This window comes from Danio rerio, chromosome 7 (assembly GCF_052040795.2).
Source record: "Danio rerio strain M-AB ecotype USA chromosome 7, GRCz13ab, whole genome shotgun sequence".
Lineage (NCBI taxonomy): Eukaryota > Metazoa > Chordata > Actinopteri > Cypriniformes > Danionidae > Danio > Danio rerio.
This window is the reverse complement of record NC_141027.1, coordinates 69378126-69398274: the sequence shown is the minus strand read 5'-3', so window position 1 is coordinate 69398274 and position 20149 is coordinate 69378126. Positions and strand designations below refer to the sequence as shown.

General features: G+C 39.2%; 1 long non-coding RNA gene across 1 annotated transcript; it reads right to left on the bottom strand.

The window, feature by feature from the left end:
- Positions 1 to 2870: 2870 nt before the first annotated feature.
- Positions 2871 to 19109, bottom strand: LOC147843261 (uncharacterized). The gene is made up of 3 exons (XR_015496444.2): positions 18664 to 19109; positions 17502 to 17798; positions 2871 to 4024 (listed from the first exon to the last, which is right to left on the bottom strand). It is a non-coding gene; the product is annotated as an uncharacterized LOC147843261 (long non-coding RNA).
- Positions 19110 to 20149: the final 1040 nt, after the last annotated feature.

The window sequence follows — 20149 nt, the reverse complement described above, 5'->3', positions numbered from 1 at the left end:
TGCTTCTTGGCATGTGGCTGTTTGTAACAGGAAGAAAACAAGCTTTGTTTGAGCTCGAATCGACCATGGTTCATTGCTGCAAATGTCATTATATTGTTATAGTGTTGTGTTTTGACTGTGTACTTAAAAATGTTGAATCCTGTGTTTGTTGTTCCCCCTGACTTGTTGCACATGCAAGTGATGATTCTCTGTAAATCAATAGCATTCAGCAGCTTGTCTGGCTACACCATTTGGTACCATACTATAGTGCTAGGTGCCCTAAGAGTACCCCAATGGTAAAAAAGATGGCAAAAAAGTAGTATGGTAAAGTTTGTTATTTAAGTACTTTTAACCATGAAAACTGACATGGAAAACGTGGACCATACTGTACTGTACCGAACCGAACCACACCACATCTGGAAAGGAGCCATAAATAAGTAATTCTCTTAAGAATGGGTGTTTAACCCTCCATTAGCCCATGAGTCACCCAAAAGTGAATGTAATATCCTCATTTAGTCAGCCTCCAGAAAACCTGTATGTGTTTAGTTCTAATTTTTAAAGTGGTGGTGCAGTGGTTAGCACTGTCACCTTACAGCAAGAGGGTCACTGGTTCGAGCCCCGACTGTGTCAGTTGGCATTTCTGTGTGGTTTGCATGTTCTCCCCGTGTTGGAATGGTTTTCTTTTAGGTGCTCTGGTTTCCCCCACAATCTAAAGGCATGCAGTATAGGTGAATTGTATAAGCTAAATTGTCCATAGTGTGTGTGTGTGTGAATATAGTGTCCATAGTGGGTATGGTGCTTCCTAGTGATGGGTTGCAGCTGGAAGGGCATCTGCTGCATAAAACATATGCTGGATAAGTTGGCGGTTCATTCTGCTGTGGCAACCTCAGATTAATAAAGGGACTAAGCCAAAAAAAAAAACGAATGAATGATAAGTTAACAACTTCAGGATGAGTAAATTGGAAATTTTGTTTTACTTTTAAGTGAACTTTACCTGTAATAATGCCCATCCAGATCCATCTCTCTCTCTCTGGTGTTTACTAGTGGTGTTGCTCACTCTTTGGTCTTTTCTATTGCTCTTTACTCTTTACTATATTTACTGTGCAATGCTTTTGTAGCATGAGAGCAATCATTGTGTGGCTTGATGATAGCATCTATCAAGCCATTCATTCTTTTTTATTTGATTTGTTTATTTTTACAGAAAATTGCAGGCTTCACTTGAGTTTGACTTGTGCATTCAGTTTAAAATTACATGTGAAACTCTTAGAAAGTTGAGCCTTTTTTAATCATTACTTTTTTTGCAGCAATTTCATTCATATGAAATATAATAACGCACATGTAAGTGATCAATTGTAACATTTATAAAACTTTGGTTCCTTAGTTCATCCATTAATATTCATTGGTTGTGGCGGCAAGGTGACAAGAATAAGACACCTACCATGATTCCATGCTCCTTCACAGCCCATTCATTTTTCTCTAATTTTTTTAATAAGCAACTTCCGTTAGCGAAACGTACATACTGTGCCTTTATATAAAGCATATTTCAGAGTAGTAAATAAAAAAAAAGTATAAGAATTTTCAATCACACTTAATGGAAAAGTATACAGGCTAGAAATAACATGAAATAACAAGTCAATGATTGGTTGTGTATTAGTAGTTCTACAATTCATGTATCAACAGAAGTGTGTACCAGAGATGGACTATAGCCGCACCTTATGAAAGCTTTTTTTTCACAAGTTTGACAAGTATGTGCTTCTCAAAGTTAACATGCATTTCTGAATGTCTGTTTTGTCAGATTTGCCTTCCACTGTGGTTGTCACTGTAGTCTGTTATGCTCTAATTACACTGCTGTACATCATCACACATGTCTTTAGCCCAGTATAGTATCACTGGTGAATAACTCCCTGTACATGATCTACCGGAGATTTATGAATGATTTTCTTTCACAATATTGTACAGTAATAAATAAACATATTTTTGTAGGAGGAAACTGCTTTGTTGGATTAGTAAATTTTAATAAACAAACTGTCAATTACGGAGACCCAGAAAGGACGTGATGGTGGGAAAAATAATTGGTGAAAGAAAAAAAAAAAAAACTGGGTGAGAGAAGAAAAAAAACCCTGAGTGATAGGAAAACGTATTTTGAAGGTTTTTGCGTTCCCTCTCAAAGATTTTGCATTCTCTCACAAAGATATTTTGCGTTTCCTTGCAAAACTGTTTCTCCACAAACACTTCCTGTTCACTTCATTCATATGTACCCCCCTGTTTTTGCCAAAATTCTCCCGTATTCTACCATTCTATCCCACTTTCTTTACATTAAAGCAGTGCGTCCATCGTCGCCTTTCATATGCAACCTCTGAACCATACCTGTCAACATTGAGATGTGAAAGTAAGGGATATGCCCACCATAATCCCATAACCGCCCCACCCCCCAACCCCCCATTTTATTCTAAATAAACAGTTAGATGGTCAGTAATATCTTTTATTATTATTATAATTATTATTTACAAAAGAAAAAATAAATATATACATTAGCAGCAAATAAACTAGCTAACAGTTCAGCTTATTAAAATTAATAGCTGTTATAATGAAATAGAATCAAGCTATCAAATCTCACTAGGCGTTTCTTCACTGTATAACTAACAAATTCTGATTAAAGAGCAACGAATGAATCTCTCATTTATTAAGATTTTTTCGTTATATTAAATAAAATAACAGGTGCCACTTTAAAAATGCACACATCTAACAATATAATGGCATACGACTGCTTTCCTAACTGTTTATGCTCATTTAAGATGAAATTAGTTGTGTTTGGAAAAAATAAAAACGAAGATCAACATCTTTAGATGTTATTATTATTAATAATTATGTGTATATGTCTGTTTAAACACGCACCCAAAAGCCAGACTTTCAAATCGCGAGTACAGAATCCGTTTGGGAAAAAGCATCACTATGGAGCGTGTCAGCCAGCAGTCATGCACCATTATATGACTGTTTTGAGGATTGCATATGAAGGGTGACAGTACCTGTAAAGAAAAGGAAGGGAATCGCGCCGTTTTTATATATTTATTTCAAAGTGTTTTCGTGCCTAAATAAAGCGAAAGCACAGAACAGACTTACATAGAGCAAGGGGTGGTTCAGCGGTATGGGTTGCGTGTAGGGAGGATCGACTCTTTAATGTTTCTTGCCACCCTTCAGAGAAACACTGAAAATACGGGGAAAATACGGGAAATACCTTTACAGGATGATAGCGGGATAGAACTGTAAAATACGGGAGAATCCCGGGAAAAACGGGAGGATTGACAGGTATGCTCTTAACCAGTAAATGCATGTATGAGCTTCTGTACACGCCATTTAAAGTGACACCTCTGTTATCAAACAAGTGAGCAGCAAATTAATCTCGTTTTGTTTTGTTTGATAACAGAGGTGTCAGTGTGCTATCAAGATTGAAAATATATCAGATATATGGGAAAATACTTAATGATAGGATGGTAGTGGGCAGGGGCGGACTGGGACTAAAAATCAGCCCTGGTGCACCTGTATATTGTCATATATTTTTAGACTTTCTCCTTACTAATCTTATTAAAGTATTTTTGCACATTCTAAATGGTGAAACAATATTAGCAGCCAATAACAATCCAAATACAACATTGTTCAGTCTAATAAACAGTACTAATGCTGTTTTCAAGTCATATTTACATGTGATTTCAGACCGGAAATTCATAGTACTATGGTAAACAATTAAGGGAGCTTGTCACAAGTTGTTATTGAATGAATATGGAATATAAATCCAACTCTACATCAATGCAATATGTGAACAGCCCGCTGCTATAGTTAATCCAGTGTGTGCGTATTAGCTATGGTGTAAGTTATAAATTCGGCACGCGAGCTGCCAATTGAATAGCCCTGCGTTAGGCCTTGTCTTGCTATTTTGCTGGAAAGGGGTGATAAATTTTGATAAAATATGAGCTCACGACTGGATTAAAAACCAAATAGGGAATTCAATCTCCTCCAATTGGACGGGAATTAAATCCCGTCCAAATAGCTTTAACGTTACTCAAAGTTATTTACCCAAGCTATTTTTAATGTTACTCAAATTTAGCGTTATGCTAAAGACAACTGAAGAGCTAACTTTAGCTTATCTTGGCTTAATTATGAAATATCAATCATTTCAGGATAAAAAAAAATATCAAACAAAGCAATACTGATTACATGAACGCACAGATAAAACATATTTTCCGTTTTCCGATCTGCGGGCTCCTGCTGCTTCACTCTGACGACTGCACTCAGTGACCACGACCATTGAAATGGGCGCATTAGATCAGCGAATCCGCCCAGTGTCTGTTGCGAGCCCTCGAACTGACAGTCAGCTGTCTGGAGCCGGGGCACATTGTTGATGAATAGCCAAACAGATTCTGACAGCATAGCGGAGCTGGCGACTTGAGGGCGGATCCACCTCGGAGTCTTTTGCTATCAGGGTAACTATAGTTTTTACTAGTGGAAATGTAATTGTTGATATCAATAACTATAGTTTTTACTAGTGGAAATGCAAAAGTTGATATCAATAACTTTAGTTTTTATTAAAAATCCAGTTGCTGATATCAAAAATGTAAATTCGTTATAACTATGCACATTGAGGAATTCATATATGCACATATCCAAAAAGCAATTTGTGAGATCTGAAATAACAATTATTACTAGTGAAAATTCAATTTTAACTTGTAAGAATTAAGTTACAGATATCAAGAAATATGTTTATTACTAGTGGAAATTCCATTTTTGATATCATGAATGTTTTCCTACGAGTAATGACGTCATTTTTTATATCAAGAATTCGGGTTTGTACTAGTGGAAATGCTGTTCCTGATATCAGCATCTTTGATGTCAAAAATGTAATTCTTAATTCAAAATCAAGAACTTAATTTCACTGGTTGAAATGGTTATTCTTGATATCTGCAGTTATATTTCAACATGTTACATTTGTTATTTCTGATATCTAAAAACGTATTTCTGATATCAACAATTAGGGAAGTAATGCTTAGGGTAAGAATTTTTGATATCTAAAATTACTAATTTCACTAGTAACAATTGCATTCATGATATCAGAAATGAATATTGTCACTAGGGAAAAAATAATTGTTGATATCAAAAATTAGCATCTTTACTAGTTGAAAAGTATATCTTGATATCAACAATTTTATTCCTGATATCAACAATTAAACTATTGATATCAACAATTACATTTTTCATATCAAAAATTAAATTATTGATATCAAGAATTGCATTTCAACTAGTAAGAAATCAATTCTTAATATCAACAATTAAATTTGAATGGCAGCCAATGGTGAAATTTAACTAGTGAAAATTCAATTCTTGATATCAAAAATGTAATTGTTGATATCATAAATGTAACTGCTATAATTAAATTGTTGATGTCAACAATTTTAATTCTTGATATCAACAATTCAGTTTTTGATATCAACGATTACATTTTTGGTATCAACAATTACCTTATTTGATATCAAGAACGGAATTGTTAATATCAAGAATACATATCCTGAGAATGAATAAAAGTCAAAACGGCTTGCCATAGACCCAGACAGGAGTGTGTTGTGTGCAAATATATGTGGTGTATCATATGTGTGTAGCGCCCCCTGCCCTCTTAGGCTTTGTCCTGACCTAAGCTCTATAGGGTGGAGCACCGGATTCCTACAGTTTAGCCTCTCGACTATTATTTCACTCCCCCTAATCAGATACCACTATTAGAGATCTTCAATGAATAAGTAAGCAAAACAAATTAAGTTATAAACAAATAGAAATTTATTAATAAACAAAATAAAATAAATATGAGTATAGATGTATTGGTTATTTATATAGGTGATATTATAGGTATAAATATAATTATAATGCTATTTATAATAAGATATAAATTATTAATACAACCTTATATCAATACACAATAGATAAAACACTAATTGTAAAGTGAAACAGTTATTAACCTTCAGTTAGCAAACACAGTATGAGTATCCAACAACTGGACCCCAATCACTTAAGCAATAAGCATTTTACACTTTGGTGACTTGATGCACTTTTTAGACGCTCCCTTACTAAAACTGTAAATTCACCCTTGAATGATTTAGATTACTCACAGTTATTTACTGCATTCGTATCTCAGATTATAGAATCTCAAAGCAAATATTCTCCAAATATAAATGTAAAAATAACACCTTTTTCGCTCTTTTTTGTAAACGTTAACAGCAATGAACACTTTTGCAACACTGAAATATTGAAAGTGGGCCCACTCTCACACACACACACACACACATACAGTCTCACCCACCCTCGATGCAGGCCTGTTATGTTGCTCGGGTGCGTAGTGGCCTTTGAAACTGCAAAATGGCCTCTTCACTCTTACAAGAGCAAAAAGAAAACACTGTAAATGTACCTGGCTTTCCTGCAGCCGTCACGATCGTCGTCCGTCCCGCGATCGTCGTTCGTCCGTTCTGCGCGATGTCGTCTGTCCCGCGATCGATGTCGTCCGTCGCGATCGATGTCCCCCACCGCGAACCGTCAGTCCGATGCAATGAATCTGTCCTCCTTAATGAGCTTTCACTCTCTTACAGTTCACTGCTAAAACACTGCGTCAGTCTAGTGTAGCAGACGCTAAAACACGAGGATATGGTCTCACACGAGCGTCAATGTCTTCAGCTCGCAAACGGTCTCAATATACTCGCAATTATAACACTTAATGCATACACTACGATTCTTAAACAGCTTTAGAACACTTTAAGTCAATATAGACTGTATATAACTCACGATTTGCAGTTATAATACTCAAGTTTCTCTCAGAGACAAGCCTCTGCGGTCTCGTTCTCTCGATCTTCTCCTCAACTCTCTCGATAAACCAATAATAGTTTATTCACCTATAAGAGAGGCGGGGACTAATTGGTATAGACCCAATCAGGTATTAACACACAAACTTGATAGCAAAAAGCACATTTTCACCCAAGTGCAAATCAACCAAACACTGAAATGTAGCGAACGAGTTACTTAAAGGGAAACATACCATATAAGTCCTATAATAGTATGCATACTAAAATGCATTTTCTTAACAGAATAGTGGTCTGTTAATATTATCTATCTATTAGATTACCATAATATGAAAAATATAATTATAATCTCTGTATATTTCTATGTAAAAAAATATATTATGCTCTGCTTTTAGGTGCAAGTGGGTTTAAGTAAGCCCTTTTTTAATAAGGGCTACATCCTCCCCCTTCTAAACTTCTCATGCCCTCATGAGACATTTAAAATTGAATCACTGTTCTGACAATAGGGCCAGGGGCTGTAGGGACACACTGGGAACACTGAGCCATGGGGTGACACCAAACTGTGTTGCAGCTCTTTCGGGTCTTTGACAAATCTTCAATGTGTACTACCATCCCTCGGTGAACCATAGTTAATGGTTTATCAGTGGGTCGGCCCAAATCATCATAACTCAGTTTTATCACTGGTTTCACTTCTCTCGTAGACTTACGACACACAGCAGGTTCAGACCCCGGTTTGGGAACATTTCTGTGGTCATTGTCTCCTACACCTTGATCATCCACAGCTTCAGCAGGCTGATTGAGAACCTCTCTCGCCTCCTCTTCCACTGTATCTTTTCTCGCTTCACACTCTGAATTCAGTTCTGGACCATATTCAGCAGGTATTTCAGGTTCCACAGCAATTTGAGGTGTTGGCAGAGTTCTCAGAGCAGGAATTAACTTTGGGTAGTAATAACAAAGGTCGTCATCCTCACTCTCAGATGTCTCATGGTTTTCATCTCTTACTTGCTCAACATTTTCAACTTTCTTTTCCTTTTGTACTCTTTTTCCTGATTGTGCTCTTGTTACAGGTGACCGTGTTGAGGGATTGGAGTCATTCGGCTTACTGAATCTCACATTCTCTCCAACAGGTAACAAGTGGTCTCGATGCATTGTCCTTATTGCTCCCATTCCACGCTCAGGCCTCAGTTTATAGACCGGTAAGTCCTTAAACTTCTCCACAACCACATATGGTAAGGAATTCCATCGGTCCTGGAGTTTGTTCTTTCCTTTTACAGCAAGATTTCGAATGAGCACTCTGTCTCCAACAGTCAACAGTTGAGGTTTCACTCTTGTGTCATAGAGCTTCTTGTTTCTTTGATGAGCCTTCAACGAAGTCTCAGCCGCCAGCTGATATGCTTGTTGCAGTTCAGCTTTCATTTTCTCAACGTATTGCAGATGAGTCACTCCTTTCTCACCAGCAGGTGAAATGCCAAAACATATGTCTATGGGCAGACGAGCCTCTCTTCCAAAAAGCAACTGATAAGGGGAGTAGCCTGTTGCCTCGTTTTTTGTACAATTATAAGCGTGTACAAGCTGAGTGATGTGTTGACTCCACTTACTTTTTTGGGCTGGCTCCAGAGTACCTAGCATTGACAGAAGGGTACGGTTAAAGCGTTCTGGCTGTGGGTCACCTTGTGGGTGGTAAGGTGTGGTCCGTGATTTGCGGATCCCCAACATTCCCAGAAGTTCCTGTATCAACCGGCTTTCAAAGTCTCTTCCTTGATCGGAATGAATGCGTGAGGGCAACCCGTAATGAACGAAAAACTTTTCTACCAACACTTTGGCAACTGTCACAGCTCGCTGGTCTTTAGTAGGGAATGCTTGTGCATAGCGGGTGAAGTGGTCAGTTATTACTAGCACATTAGCAATACCCTTACTATCAGGCTCAAGGGACAAGAAGTCGATACAAACCAAGTCTAGTGGACCATTGCTGGTAATGTGGCTTAATGGGGCAGACTTTTGAGGTAAGGTCTTGCGTGTAATACAACGACCACAATTTTTGATGTATTGCTCAATGTCACTGGTCATACGTGGCCAGTAAAAACGATCTCTCAGTAACTCTGTGGTCTTCTCTACTCCTAGGTGACCAGATTCATCATGCAGAGACCGCAGCACTGTTAAATGGTATTTCTCTGGCAACACTAGTTGAACTTTCTCTTTTCCACTTTGGTTTTTGGTGACTCTGTACAACAGATTATTTCGAATGACAAGTTTGGGACCTTGGCGTTGCAGGAGAGTGAGGGTAGGATCAGAACCTTTTATAGGGGTGAGTGGCTTGTTTCGTGCAACGTCTTGTTTTACTTTGCCAATAACAGGATCCTGTTCTTGTGACAATTTTAGGTCAGCATGAGTCAACTGTTCTAGGTGACAAACATTAAGCAACACAGGACAAGAGTAAACAGCGGGGATGCTACCAGGTGAAACACCTAACTGGTCTATCAGTCTGGACTTTTCATCACTCCAAGACAAGTTGGACAACTGACAAATAGCTTTTACTCCAGACTGTGGAATTTCAGTCCAAGAGAAGGAAGTGGCAGGTTCCGCAGGATAACGGGAAAGCACGTCAGCATCAATGTTGTGTTTGCCTGGCTTATACTGCAGGCTGAAGTTATATGTTGCCAAGGCTGCTAGCCATCTATGACCAGTTGCATTCAACTTTGCACTTGTCAGTACGTAAGTTAGAGGATTGTTATCAGTTCTCACGACAAATGGAACTCCATACAGGTAATCGTGAAACTTGTCTACAACAGCCCACTTTAATGCAAGGAACTCTAGCTGGTGTATGTGATATCTCTGTTCTGAAGCACTCAACTTTCTGCTAGCAAAAGCAACTGGTCGAAGTCCATCAGAGTGTTCTTGATTCAGCACAGCACCAATGCCGCTCAGACTTGCATCAATGTGGAGTACATATGGTAGGGATGGATCAGCAAAGGCAAGTACAGGTGCCTGAGTTATACACTTGATTATCTCTTGAAAAGCTTGTTTACATGCGTTGTCCCAACGCTCACCAAATTGATCAGTCTCCTTGAAGTACTTCTTTCCTTCCACCTTACTCTTTCCTTTTGCAGGTGGGTAACCTTTCGTTAACTCTGTCAGAGGTCTTACAATGGAGGAGTAATTCTTAACGAAACGGCGATAAAATCCACAAAATCCAAGGAAAGATCTTAAAGATTTTAGGTCAGTAGGCTCTTTCCACTGAGTCACCGCAGCTACTTTCTCGGGGTCTGGAGCTATTCCTGCAGCAGAAACAATGTGTCCCACATACTTGACTTTTGGCTGACAGAACTGGCACTTGTCGATAGACACTTTCAGCCCCCATTCCTCCAGTCGGTCGAGGACTTTCATCAATCGCTCCTCATGCTCTTCCAGTGTGCTTCCAAAGACAATGAGGTCATCCAGATAGACAATCACTTGTAATAGATGCATATCTCCAACTACTTTCTCCATTAATCTTTGAAACGTCGCTGGGGCCCCAGTGATTCCTTGTGGCATACGTTGAAACTGGTAGAACCCCAGTGGGCAAATAAATGCAGTTTTTTCTTTGTCTTCCTCAGACATCGCAATTTGGTAATAGCCGCTCCGCAAATCCAAAACTGAAAACCATTTGCTTCCCGCTAGGCAGTCTAATGCATCATCAATGCGAGGGGTGACATATTGATCGGGTGTAGTGCGACTGTTTAGAGTCCGGTAATCAATGCACATTCTCACAGCACCACTCTTTTTGCGCACTATTACTATAGGCGATGCATATGGGCTTCTGGACTCCTCAATGATACCAGCAGCTAGAAGATCTTTCAGATGCCTTCTGACATCATCGATATCGGCTGGGGCAATGCGCCTTGAACGCTCTCTGAATGGGTGAGGATCATGCAGTCTAATTTGATGGGTGACTCCTTTAGCCAAGCCTACATCCCATTCCTGTGTCGAAAACACATTCTTTCGCTCAGCCAGCTTCAAGCGTAATCTTTTCTCCCAAGCTGTAGGTATGTTCGAATCACCAAAGTTAAACACGTCAGGATTAATCTGATCGTTAGACTCTGTAACTCCATGAGCAACAGTGACTGTATCTGTAGGGAATATTTGAGCAACTACAGTCCCTGGAGGAACTGAGAGTTCTTTGCTGGTCTCATTTTGAATCAAGATCCTGAAATTGTTTACATCAACTGCTGATGAAGAAAGAACGACAGGGGAAACAAGCAGTCCAGCAGGAAGGGAATCAACAGGAGAGGTTTCAATGAGAAAGATGTCTCTTCTCAAAGGTTTGTCAGACTCAATTTTGCATGTAGCATATCGCTCACCTTGTGATGGGACATTAAGCATACCTGGGCCTTTCCATCTCACTTGGCCCTCAGGTTGGTCGACAGCAAAAGATGTGGTGTCCAGGTGTGTTTGAATTCTGAGTGAGTGGGCACTGCGTGTGATATTAGTACCTTCACCATTTGTCATTCGCTGGAAGAAACTAGCATTGGTTCCGATGATTAATGGAAACTGCTGTGGTCCTTTAGGGTCTGGGCAGACTAAAGCAAGGATAGTGACTGTTTCTTCTGCACCAGTAAGAGCAACAGGGAATGTGACATCAACTACAATGTATCCTTTATAGGGATAATTGGATGAACTTAGGCCCCAGATGGATAGGCCAGAAAGAGGAAGTATGGGCACATTTGACAGGTGTTCAGAATACCAGGAGTCGAAAACAATAGTGACTTGAGACCCGCTGTCCCAAAGAGCACAGCATGGATGTCCTCCTACTTTCACTGCAATGGTAGACGCTGGTCCAACTAAACCCTTGGGAAGACCCTTTGACTCACAGCTGTGTATCTGGCTCTTTTTTGAAAAACAAGCTCTATCTTCAGCATGGCTGTTCGGATCACTCTTTGTTCCTTTAGCCCTTTTTAAGGAACGTACTAGCTTGTTGATTACAAGAGTGGCATTTTCAGGGGCTTTACATTTAGTTGCGATGTGTCCCTCTTCACCACATCGGTAACAAAAGTAGTCAGCTTTGGGTTTTGAAAGCTGGTGTCGCGATGAACTTGAAACAGGGGTTTGTGGTAACTGGGCATGGCTTGTTGAATTACTTTGACCAACACTCATTATAGCTAACTGTTGTTGTAACTGCTGTACTTGTTTTTTCAACATCTGAACCTCAGTCTCTTTGACTACTTCCTTTGAGTCTGTGGGGCTTAATTGGCGTGGTTTCACTCTGTTCTCGATCATCATGGATGAAGCAATATTTGAACGATCACTTTTTATCTGAGCCCTCAATTCTTGAACTTCTGCTTTAAGTTCATGTACAACAGTGGGACAAATGCTTTCTTCCTGCAAGTGTATGGGCTTTGCATTAGCAGTTATCTTGCGTCGAGTGGCTTCTATCTCCTCAGCCTCACGAACCTCATTTAACAGACTCAGGAAAGTTGGTGGATTTTCTTTCCGCTCTCTTAATCGCAACTGCAATAGCATCATGTCAAATTCAACAGCTCCTCGAATCAATTGCTCTACTCTAGCCTTATCAGCATTAGCAGAAGTCAGTCCCCCTTTTTGGATGACTTTAGTCAGTGATTTCTCCATTCTTCTCAGAAAAGCAGAAAGTGACTCACCAGAACACTGTCTAAGAAGCCGAAAAGCAAAGTATAAGTCTTCTCCAGACTCAGAAGATCCAAAAGTACTTTCCAGAGCTTCCACATATTTCAACGCTTCAGCATCAGGACATGACATACGGACAGCTTTAATGATTTCCAGGGCTGGTCCCTTTAAACTTTCCACAATTCTTCTCCGTTTCTCCTTTTCAGAGCACTCACATTCAGATATCATCAACTTAGCTTGTTCAATCCAGTGATCCATAGTTTCTTCTCCTACAGGGGTTGGAACAATACCAGAGAAAGTACGTAAACGACGGTAGGCACTTCCATCACTCGATGGTCTTACTGTTTTTTCAAGAATTTCACCCACTGCACGAATTATTGACTCAGGTGAACTGGGATTTACATTCTGTGGAGAAAATAGAGCATGTACATCAGTCATAGACTTGCCTTCATCCTTCAGAAACTTGGAGAGCTTGTCAGCAAACTCTGCTGGAGCAACATGAGCTGATTCTCTTTCCGTAGCTATGATAATCATCCAGGCTTCCTCGCCATCTGTAGGATGCAATTCCTCAGGGCAATTAGTGGGATCTACAACTTCTCTGCATTCACACAGCACTAACAGAGTTGTCGGAGTGGCTCCACCTTTTGAGTCTCGAACCCGTACTCGTCCAAAGAGCTTCACACTCTCGGCCACTTTTTCAATGCAAGCAGTCTCAGTGTTTTGTGGTACTCCTGTCAGCAACAACGCATGAGCTGGGTCGATTACTGCTTCTCTGCACCACTCAAGAAGTTCACTCTGCAGTTGTGGGTCACTTCTGAAAGACATTTCTCAATAATAAGCAGTTAGTTACAGGATGGTGTCAGTTTTTCCTCTTCAGTGTTCTTAACGTGTATTAAGGTGTTTAATTTACTCTTCTTAGTGTATCAGGAAAAGGTGAGAGTGTATCCCGGACGAGCCCCCAATTTGTGTAGCGCCCCCTGCCCTCTTAGGCTTTGTCCTGACCTAAGCTCTATAGGGTGGAGCACCGGATTCCTACAGTTTAGCCTCTCGACTATTATTTCACTCCCCCTAATCAGATACCACTATTAGAGATCTTCAATGAATAAGTAAGCAAAACAAATTAAGTTATAAACAAATAGAAATTTATTAATAAACAAAATAAAATAAATATGAGTATAGATGTATTGGTTATTTATATAGGTGATATTATAGGTATAAATATAATTATAATGCTATTTATAATAAGATATAAATTATTAATACAACCTTATATCAATACACAATAGATAAAACACTAATTGTAAAGTGAAACAGTTATTAACCTTCAGTTAGCAAACACAGTATGAGTATCCAACAACTGGACCCCAATCACTTAAGCAATAAGCATTTTACACTTTGGTGACTTGATGCACTTTTTAGACGCTCCCTTACTAAAACTGTAAATTCACCCTTGAATGATTTAGATTACTCACAGTTATTTACTGCATTCGTATCTCAGATTATAGAATCTCAAAGCAAATATTCTCCAAATATAAATGTAAAAATAACACCTTTTTCGCTCTTTTTTGTAAACGTTAACAGCAATGAACACTTTTGCAACACTGAAATATTGAAAGTGGGCCCACTCTCACACACACACACACACACACACATACAGTCTCACCCACCCTCGATGCAGGCCTGTTATGTTGCTCGGGTGCGTAGTGGCCTTTGAAACTGCAAAATGGCCTCTTCACTCTTACAAGAGCAAAAAGAAAACACTGTAAATGTACCTGGCTTTCCTGCAGCCGTCACGATCGTCGTCCGTCCCGCGATCGTCGTTCGTCCGTTCTGCGCGATGTCGTCTGTCCCGCGATCGATGTCGTCCGTCGCGATCGATGTCCCCCACCGCGAACCGTCAGTCCGATGCAATGAATCTGTCCTCCTTAATGAGCTTTCACTCTCTTACAGTTCACTGCTAAAACACTGCGTCAGTCTAGTGTAGCAGACGCTAAAACACGAGGATATGGTCTCACACGAGCGTCAATGTCTTCAGCTCGCAAACGGTCTCAATATACTCGCAATTATAACACTTAATGCATACACTACGGTTCTTAAACAGCTTTAGAACACTTTAAGTCAATATAGACTGTATATAACTCACGATTTGCAGTTATAATACTCAAGTTTCTCTCAGAGACAAGCCTCTGCGGTCTCGTTCTCTCGATCTTCTCCTCAACTCTCTCGATAAACCAATAATAGTTTATTCACCTATAAGAGAGGCGGGGACTAATTGGTATAGACCCAATCAGGTATTAACACACAAACTTGATAGCAAAAAGCACATTTTCACCCAAGTGCAAATCAACCAAACACTGAAATGTAGCGAACGAGTTACTTAAAGGGAAACATACCATATAAGTCCTATAATAGTATGCATACTAAAATGCATTTTCTTAACAGAATAGTGGTCTGTTAATATTATCTATCTATTAGATTACCATAATATGAAAAATATAATTATAATCTCTGTATATTTCTATGTAAAAAAATATATTATGCTCTGCTTTTAGGTGCAAGTGGGTTTAAGTAAGCTCTTTTTTAATAAGGGCTACATGTGCATATGTATGGAGTGTATCATGTGTCTATATGTATAGAGTGTATCATGAGTGTATAGAATGTATATATGTATAGAATGTATATATGAATAGAATGTATCATGTGTTTTTATGTATGGAATCAATCAACAGTGTCTATGTATACAACATAGATTCTATCATGTGTGCATATATATAGAGACTGTATCAAGTGTGTATATGTATAGAATGTATCATGTGTGTGTATGTATAGAATGTATCGTGTGTATATGTTTAGACTGTGCCAATTGTGTATATGTATAGAGTGTGTTTATGTATAGAATGTCGTGTGTGTGTATAGAACATAGATTTTATCATGAGTGTATAGACTGTATGAAGTGTGTATATGTATAGATTGCATCATGTGTGTTTATGTTTATATATCATGTGTATAAGTTCAGTGGTTACATGTATGTTTAAAACGTCTAATGTGTGTATGTGTATGTATAGAACATAGATTGTATCATGTGTGTATAGACTGTATCAAATGTGTATATATATATATAGGCCTATATATATATATATATATATATATATATATATATATATATATATATATATATAGGCCTATATATATATATATATATATATATATATATATATATATATATATATATATATATATATATATATATATAATGTATCGTGTGTGTATAGACTGTATTAAGTGTGTAATGTATAGACTGTATCAAGTGTGTGTGTGTGTGTAAAGCAAGTTGCCCTTCGTTTCCTTAGTTGGATTCATCATTTCCAATAGCTCAGTTGTTATGTCATTCACCCCTCATACCAGAGACCTGGGTTCTATCCCAGACAGGAGTGTGTTTGTGCATATGGAGTGTATTATGAGTGTATAGAATGGATATAAGAATAGAATGTATCATGTATGTATATGTATGGAATGTATCAACAGTGTCTATGTATAGAACACAGATTGTATCATGTGTGTATATGTATAGACTTTTTCAAGTGTGTATGTGTATAGGGTGTAAAGTGATTCATCAATTCCAGTTGCTCAGCAGTTACATCATTCACCTCTCAAACCAGAGACATGGGTTCTATCCCAGTCCAAGACATGAGTGTTTTTTGTGCATATGTATGGAATGTATCGTGTGTGTATGTATAGAGTGTATAGACTGTATTAATTGTGTATATGTATAGGCAGTATAGAGTGTATAAACTGTATCAATTGTGTTTATGTATTAGGTGCACCATGTGTGTATATGTATAGTATATGTATGTGTATAGAATGTAAAGCAAGTTGCCCTTTGTTTCGTTTGTCGAATTCATCAATTCCAGTGGCTCAGTGGTTACGTCATTCACCTCTCATACCAGAGACCCGGGTTCTAACCCTAGGCCTAGACAGGAAGGTGTTGTGTGCAAATGTATGTGGTGTATCTTAAGCGCATATGTATGGAGTGCATCATGAGTGTTTAAAATGTATCATGTGTGTATATCTATTGAATTAACAGTGTCTGTGTATAGAACATAGAACACAGAATGTATCATTTGTCTATATGTATAGAGCAGGGGTCTCAAACTCGCAGCCCTCAGTGCAATATTTTGTGGCCTGCGCCGACCGGTGTACTCTGACAGAGTCAGCGGAGCGGGGAGAGAGAGCGCTCCCCGCTCCGCTTATTCTATCCGTACACAGCGCGCTTGTCACTCAATGCGCGTTGTCGTGCGCGTTCTGATCAGCTGTGTTGTCGCCCGCGTACTCAAGAGCGGTGTTATCGCGCGCCTACTGAAGGGCGGGACCGAGGGTGTGTCGCGTCGCGGGGGCACTTTTGATCATTTTGGAAGGGCACTTTCTATGCAAGACTAAAAAGGGCATGTGCTCTGCACAGGTTGAGCCCTATGTGTGCACGTGCCTGCCCTGCATCTTATATATACTGATATTATAGGTAGATACAGACTGGTACAGACTGATGTGACTGGAGTGGGGTGGGGGTGTTTTATTTATACATATATACGTCTTTTTTTTAGGTGAGGGAATGGAAGTTTTGAGTGAGTTCCCCCACTTTTTTCCCTAAGACTTCAATAAGTCAAAGTACAGGTCTAGACTTAATGATGATCAACTTCAAGCTATACTGAGGGTCTCAACTCCTTCCGCTCTAAAGCCAAATGTGGTTCAGATTTGGGAGAAGAAGCACTGTCAAATCTCTGGCAGCAAGAAGTAGGCAAAAGATGCCATGTTCAGAAGAACTGTTCATAATCTTCACTCAATGTTCTATTAATGTTCAGGACACTTCATGTTCAGAAGAAATAATTAAAACTGTTAATAATGACATTTGAGGACTTTTTTTGTAAAATCCCTTATGCGGCCCAGCCTCACCCAGACTTTACCTCCTGCGGCCCCCAGGTAAATTGAGTTTGAGACCCCTGGTATAGAGTGTATAGACTATATCAATTGTGTATAGGTGTATGTATAGAACATGGATTGTATTATGCGTGTATAGACTGTGTAAAGTGTGTATATGTGAAGTTTATGTATAAACAAATTTCGAGAGGATCACGTGCTTATGATTGCTAGCGGCTGGATCCGCATTATCCAATTCACTACGCTCCAGTCAGATGACTCCTAAACTACTATAAATACCCTGGGTTTCATTCCACTGCTATCTTCGTTTTGAAGAGGCAGCTTCACCGTAGCTAGCTCCGTTGAAGAACCAACTCTAAACCAGCATGAACAACCAAAGCAGCTACCAGGTACAATCTACCAGCTACCAGCTACAAGCTACCAGCTACCAGCTACAAGCTACTAGTGGTGGGCAAAGCGAGGCTTCGTGAAACACTGAAACCATCGAAGCAAATGTGTCGAAGCTTCGAAACGTTTCGAAACACCACTCTACGGTGACACCTAGTGGTCATTATATCTGTATTTCACTGAAACAGCTTCAACAAAGAACAGTTGAGCAAATTGATGTATCAAACCCCACTTTGTAGCCTTGAATCATCAGAAGGTTTAGTCAAGCGGTTAGAGTACTTGACTATCATACGGGAATAATGGGTTCGAATCCAGACTGGCACAAGTGTGCTGAAATGTTTTACTACCAGTTGGTAACGCTTTGATATTGTATCGTTTTGTTTCAACATTGCTCTGACATACGAATAAACATTTGTAAATAAATTTGTATTTTGTTCATATAACAGGGTTGTTACTAGATCAGATACAGTTGTGGCCAGAAGTTAACAATAATTATTTATATTATTAATTAAATTTTATTTTAATTAAAAAATAAACAGTAACATGATTAAAATACATAAAATCATGATTTTGGAGTATTTGTAATAGTCGAGATTCAAACCCAAAATAAATTTGAAACAGAGTACCCTAGTGCACACGCACGGTCCACTAGGCCATACAAGACATAGACTATAAATAGATCATGCCAGTGAAATGCAGATTCTCCGGGTCTTGAAACGCCTCTGAAATAATCGATGCTCTGAATCGCTTTTGTCACGTGACCAAGTGTTTCGAAACACTTTAGTCACGTGACCTGGGTGTTTCGGATCATGCTTCGTTACAGTGTTTTGAAACACTTGCGCTTCGGGATCTCGACACTGTGTCGAAACGTCAGTTTCACGTCAGCCATCCCTACAAACTACCAGATATAATCTACAAGCTACAATCTACAACAACAACAACAAAACAACTACTACCATTACTACTTCAAAACAACTCCAACAATTGCATCAACAACTTCAACAAAACATCAAACCTTCCACTTCAAATGCATCTACCGTGTCTTCAACCCTATTTTTTAGCAAAATGACAGCCAAAACTCCAAAGCTATTGCAATGAAACTGAACCCTTACCTTTTTCCTAGCTGTGCACATGCTACGCACATGAAGGGAAGCTTTGCAAAATAACTATACCAAACATTTAGACTAAAACATTTCTAAATCTTTTGAATAACAAGACTAGCGTGAACAATGATTTAAACTAAAGATACTTGCCTCTCAAGCCTCTTGCCCATCCACTGATCCATAACATTTAACATCTTGTTTGCTGGAATGTTCAGCAGAGCAACAGCTCAAGTCATAAACAATGGTGAACTTGATCAACAAAATGGCCGCCGGGCTTTTTCACCTTTGGCACGCCCGATTGACACTCCTTTGAGCCAATAGCTGTAAGGAAAAGCGTCACCATCCAATGAGTTTTCTGGAGATGGTCCCGCCCTCTCTCTTGACTCTGTTGCAAGTCTTTATGAATGAATTTGGGCCAGACACGCTTGTGAACGTAGTTAAGATACCAACAAAATGTTATTCATGGATTAAAGTAAAGCCAATTACTAACATTCCATTCACAGTTTTACTAAGTGGTGACATCACCCTTGAAGTCTAACAGAGTTCAGAATTTGATGTTGGCAATTGAAGAGAAAAATAAATAAATAAATAATAATAATAATAATAAATTAATAATAATAATAATATTAATAATAATTAAATTAAGTAAAAAAATGTATACACATTGAACACTGAAGTACAATTACACTAGGTCAGTGACTCATTTATTCATACACTAGTGTTTTATGTGAAACAGCAACGATTCAAACTTCCTGCTTGGCTGCTATGAATAGAAGGAGGACATTTCTGACAACGGATCTTCAATGAATACTTCCAGGACCACCAGACAAACCATACCCCTTATCCTCAGCTCTCCATCCATCTGCCATTCTGTGGGGGGATGAACGCTCACCTTTACCATCCTTGCACGTAGCGACATCAAGCTATCAGACCATGCATAAACAAAGAGTGCAAGCGAATGAGTATGTGAGTCTATGGGTATGTGCATGGCGTGCATATATGTTTGTACAGGTATTGTACGTATGCTTCTACCTTTTCTTTCAAGCCTGCTAGGCTCCTTCCCTCACCATAGCTCAGACCCCAGCAGGGGTCCAAACTGAGCTTCGACTCCCGCAAGAGTCACTCCAAGCCCATCCCTGGCCACCTCTTCACTACAACCTCCAGTAAGAGCCATCCCTTCCCCCTCCCTCCTCCCGACTCTTACTGACCCCCCTCCCCCCATTGCTCTGACCCCCACAGGAGTCGCTCCGAGCTTGTGTGTACATTTGGTGTATACCTGTACTGGTGTGTGTGCATGCA